Here is a 6,213-nt window from a genome sequence, read left to right on the forward strand (position 1 = left end):
TCCGCGATTCGCATCAGTACATTATCATAGATTGGTTGTTCAAAACGCAACAGCAGCTTTAGCCAACCTTTGTTTTCATGCGCAGGATGTCCCGGACCCTCTGTCACCAGGATAGTCAAACGTCTTGCAAACAATCTCAGCAGTAAACGCGAAAAGCCATTGTAGACTCTCTAAATTACATACGCAACAAAAAGTCCTTTGCACTACTCCGTAGCTCAATTTTTGCATTGGGGGCTGCATTGCGCTTAAGGGCTGTCCTGACATAGAAAAAGCTGAAACGGCAATAATGGAGGAAGGGAGACTGAACCAATCTGAAAGTTAGTTATTAATTTTTTTTAATATATTACCACTATCGAAATACTGCAACCAAAACAAAACGAGTCAACTTCTGGCAGGAGATGAGTGGATTGTACATCTGAAGGTGCATACAGAAACAATGTGATGAACTAGAAAGATACATAGAAACATTATGCGCGAAACAAACAGTAGGTAATTCGTCTATCAGAGATAAGGTTGAGCAAAAAAAATGACGAAAGATTGTTTGATTTAGAGGAACACAGCCCGATGTTCTATCATAACGGCAGCTCAAGAACTGACGGGGTAGATATCTACACCCATCGACCTCTGAATCTTCAGCAATCGAATTTTTTGCATAACTCATTAAACTTAGTTGATGTAACTGTACAAATGTGATGAAAGTATCCTATATAGTTTTGTCTATTTATCAAGCTTCATCAACCGACAAAAAGCTTTTCATTAATGATATGAGTTCGCTTCTGCATGATCTTACAAAATGTACTGTGCCAATTATATTTTTACCCGGTGATATAAATATTTATCTAATGGAAAACACTCACGTGACTATTGAATACTTAGACACGCTAGAACGTTTTGGATCTAAACAGGGAATAAGCTTACCAACAAGAATCAAAGAAAACACGTCCACATTACTTGACCACATCATCTTCAATTATCCCACTTTGGAACTAGAGTTTCAACTGTAAGAGTTAGGTTTATCCGACCATTGTGCTCTAAAAGTAAAACTTCCATTTGCCAGATATCGATCCACTTATCCTCCTCCCTTGCATTTGATACGAAAATTGACAATCTTAGTGATAGTAAACGTTTGAGAGAATTTTTGTCAATTCTTGCCGAAGAACTAGAGTCTAAGGACCAACTCAGGACCCAGATAAAATGTTTATCTACATAGCCGATGTGGGTTTAATTGACACAATCCATTTGTTTACAGAAGTGCAGCGCGTAAAACTAAGGGATAACAACACATTGTTCAGGGAAAGTGTTCGTAACAGCGCGGTCAACTCAGTAAGGCTTTGAAGAGGTACAGACAAGCACCAACGCCTGAGAATAAGTCCAAGTATTTAATCCAGCACAATGACTATCAAAGACGATTGAAATATACAAAAAAAGAACTCTAAACTAAAAAAATTGAGGAAAACATCTCCATAACCAAAGATATTTTACTCATATTTCAGCGAAATTACGGGACGCACAAAACGAAATAATGAGCTATTTTTAAAGGCTGACAACGGTGATATGATAACTCCATTGTATGAGGAATCCACAGTGATATGAGAAATCCATTGTACATATAGTCAATAGCAAATTCATTTCATTGGGAGCAGATATTTCCAAGTCCTCGTATTCAACACAATTCGAAAAAATTCTTCATTAAACAAATTGGAAAAATCATTCTTTGTTCTTCTTCACTGCTATTGTTTCCGAAGTATCCGACGAGGTAAAACTATTGAATGAAAACAAGGCAGAAGGTGTAGACGACATTTCAGCAAAACTTTTAGAACTGAGTCATGGTGCAATCCTCTATCCTCTGACAGATGTGATCAATATTTCTATGCGATCTGGAAAATTTTCATAGCTCCTTAAAACCGCAGATATTTACTCACTACTTAAAAAGGCGGTAAACCTTCCATTGATAATTATAGGTCATTCTCGATTTTACCATGGCTAAGTATAAACCTAGAACGAATTGTTCTGCGCAGGCTTCTCAGCTTCTTGAAGAAAAACAAAATTTTGAACCCGAAACGGTTTTGATTTACATTGAAGTAAAACGCTATGATGGCATTTGCAGAGTTGAAAAAAATCAGGAATGATCAAGACCACTGTTTCGGTTGCATAATGATTGATCTCAGTAAAGCGTTTGATAAAATCAATCAAAGTTTATTACGGATATTGCAGAGATATGAATTGCGTGGTGTTTGTCTTGAATGGTTTAAATCATACATCTCCGAAAGGAAACAAGCTGTCAAATTGGGTGGTACAAATTCGTCTTTTCAATCAGTTAACTTTGGTGTACCTCAAGGCTCCATCTTAGAACTATTACTCTTCATCATATATATAAACGATTTACCTAATTTTGGTGGGAAGTTGATTCCTTATCTGTTCGCTGATGACGTGATTTGTTTGTATAAGCAAGATAAAGAAAGCAGGCAAAATTTAACGCATAAGTTGGACTTGAAATACTGGTTAGAACAAAATAATCTATCCTTGAATGTTGAAAAAACCCAAATGGTCTTTTTTCTGGGCTCCGAAAAGAATGTTGTAACCTTCAATGATAGTTAATAGTTCCGTCAGCGGCAGTAGACTGCCTTGGCATTGTTTTAGATGATAAATTGGATTTCAAGTACCATATTAAAAAGTTTAGAAACAAATTTATAAAACACTCATCAATTGTAGTAAGACTTGCAAGAAATATTGCAAAGGAAAATATACTATAGAAAAATGTAAAAGAAACCAATTTGTCAAATTAAAATTACTTCCGATATTTAAAACAACCGTTTTCGAACTTTAGGTTAATCGTTAAAACTGTTTCACAAATTGCTAAAGGATACATTTGCATTTAGATTTGTCTGAGACCACCGTTAAAACATTTTTAGAAACTCTTCTAAAAATTTAAATACAAAAATTTTTCCTATATTTAATATTTAGCCTATTTACAACTCATTTAAATCTGGTATCAAGTTCTTTAAAAAAGGTTCCTAGTCTGGATTTTTTTTTGGCTACGTTTTTGTATTTCTAGGGTTATTCCAAGTTTGCCCTAACCCTAAGTATCCCTCTTGTGGAGAGTTTCTAAATTTCGATTTGTCATGCACAAAATGTTTTTGGCCCTATGTATCCTTACCTTGTCAAAATTATGCTTTGAACTAAAAATTTTAGCGTTAGCTCCCGCCCCCCATTATTCATCACGTGTGTTTAGTGCCGGCTTCAGCTTCTAGATGTATATAGCTTCGATAGTCATTAGCTTTTCTACTGTCCGACAAGCGTCCAGACGTTTCCATTCAATGTCATTCGTGGCACCACAACATTCAACAAGATGTTGACCCACTTGTGAATCCTTTTTTGATGTTCTGATATCCTTGTGGTAACATGCCGGCGTGTTTGTCCAAAATTGTTGTATCCGCATCCACATTTTATCTCATATACCAGGTGGGAATTCAGGTCTCTATCGAAAGACGATTTCAGAGTGGGGAGGCTTGATCTTATCTTCCGGGTAATAAAAACCACTTCGCATAGTTTCTGCAATTTGCGTGCAAAGTTCTGAGTAATGTTGCCTGTGTATTGTGGCAAAATAGTAGGTTTATCATGAGATCTAGTCTTGCTTTTTTGAGGCTCCTTTGGTGTTGATCTCAATTGGCCTTTACCGCCACTTATCATCTTGTCTAAAATCCATTATTTTTGAATACCTTTCCGCTGGATACTGATTTTTGGTCCAGCAAGTTTGGTTCTCTTCAAGAGACTGATCGAAGGCCAGCCAATTAGATGTTGCTTTAAAAACACTGTGAACTATCCCTTGAATCACATTTTTTTAATGCTGAACTGGTGCAAAGCTGCGAAACTTCACTATTGATCCATGAATTTGCAAATCTTAAGTACTCGTCTGGGTCACCGCTACGGAAAAACTACAAAACATACATTCAACCCATCATTGAATATGGCATACTTATTTATGGAAGTACATCAAGACGATCACTATGTATTAAACCAAAGAATTCAAATTAGTTTCTTCTTTTGAAACTTCTGGCGACAGAGTGTAGTAAACCATAGAATTTAATGTATGACATGCTCATAAACTACATATTGAACGCACTATACGAAACTTTTACAATAAATGGAGAACAAAAAGTGAGTAAACCAGATTTGAGCAATATAAAAAAGCATCATAATTAATGCTGGGAATCATCACGGAATTTCATCTTGACGGGAGACGACAAGAAATGTTCGTTCTTGACGGGATTCGTCAGGCAGGTAAACCTGTAAGCTGTTAGTTTAACTAACAAGGATCCGTGCGGTAGAATATCAAAATGAGAAAATCCCAAAGAGATTAACGAGAATGGGTAAAAGTAACCTAAGTTTAATCAAACATTGATACGACCAAAACCAAAGACCAAATTCGAAACTAAACCTCATATAAATGAGCTGCTTTTCTCTAAATAGCTTTACATCTTCTCATCTTTTAAAGCTTCTGGTTTTTCCAATCAATAATTCTAACCTTGTATAAAACCCTTTGAATATGTGCATCTTCATAATTAAATTAAAGTCTTAGACGTAGAGAATTGTCATCAGCAATCCCGAGGTTTAAACTGCTTAAGAAAACCCCCAGCCCAAACTGTAACCGTACACAGTGCACGGATATTACACTGGCGACAGAGATTCAAGAAAAAAAGTTAATTTTTTGAAAATTTTAACAAATTTGTCGGTAGGAAGACGCAAAAAAAGCAATTTAACCCAAGAACTCGAGAATCGAATTAATCTCGAGATAAATACACAAAACACAAGATTTGGGATAACAAATCACCAATTTTCACCAAGTTTTGTGGGAGTCAGTTGTAGAAGTCAAAGCGGAATCAGTCGCAGGAAGTCCGTTTTCACAAGTGAGAATTTACTCGCGTGGGGCTAACTTTTACTCGTTGGTGAAGAAAGAAAGTTCCTTGTGTGGAAAAAGCGCATCGTACAGAAAGACTAGAAATAGGTAGTGTTCTCTAGTTGTTGTTGATAACTTAAACTGATTGCCACTGCAGACGTCTTGTTAGTCCCGGAAATTCTTTTCTTTTGATCTCGGTTGCTAACTTGACCTATAGATAACGAGCGGCACAACCATCGGAAAAACTGCAGGATATTTGCGTTGTAAAATCAATTAAACAATTTTGTTGTTTTGTACTTTGAAAGTTACATTTTCATTTATTCTGAAACTACCATTAATTAAAAAATTTGATCAGGTGACAAAAACCAGGAGAAAGTAAATGAAAATTAAAGCACCTAATATCATCTTTGTCGTAATTAGAGAAAAAATAATTTAAACAACAATAAAACAGTGCAAATCGGGTTTCAGCTAGAATTGTATTAAAATAATAAAAAGAAATTGGCTGGGACAGTCATCCATAATAATGTAAATGAAATATTCTTTAAAATTAAGAAGAAAAAATAAGTCGATAGGAAATACCATATTGAAATAGGCGTTAGGTTTTATAACCAATTTTTGTTAAAACAGTAAAATCAAGAGAGTGTTATAGAAATTCAAAGATAGAGAGAGAAAAACCTTCCAGTGACGATCTACTTGGTGATAGAAACTATTATTTTCATCAATTTTACAAAGTTTTAAAAGGGCACAATACAAGTAGAGGAACAGTAAAATGGCAACGGGCTCGACCTATAGAATGCTATTACTGGATGCGTTTACTGGTTCAAACGACTTGGAATGCTACGTGACGCATTTTGAGCTGTTAACGGAACTACAAAAGTGGAAAAGAACTGACGGAGATCCGGCTCGCGAAGTTGATGAACGGCCGCATTACTTTGCACTTAGGTTACAAAATTCTGCCATTGAGTTCTTTCGCACTCTACCGCAAGCTACCAGAAAAAATTATGATAAATGCGTTAAAGCTTTTCGATAATACTAAAGCGATAAACAGGTAGTTTTTTCGGGGATGGCTAGTTCGCCGCGTACAGCAACCAGGAGCAAAACTGACGGATTTTCTGGGAGATTAAAAGCAGTTGGTTTTGAAAGCCGACGAAGTCACAGGACATTAGAGACCATCCGGTTCTGAGAGGAGCTCTAGAAAGAATCAACCATAGTCAGGTGAGGTTAGATCTCAGAAAGCAAATAGGCGACAAGGATATGAAAATTGAACCCGTTTTGGAACGAGCACTGCATCTGGAAGACGTAACAAGAATAGAGGA

This window comes from Convolutriloba macropyga, chromosome 6 (genome assembly GCF_964194025.1).
Source record: "Convolutriloba macropyga chromosome 6, txConMacr16.3, whole genome shotgun sequence".
NCBI classification, from domain to species: Eukaryota; Metazoa; Xenacoelomorpha; order Acoela; family Convolutidae; genus Convolutriloba; species Convolutriloba macropyga.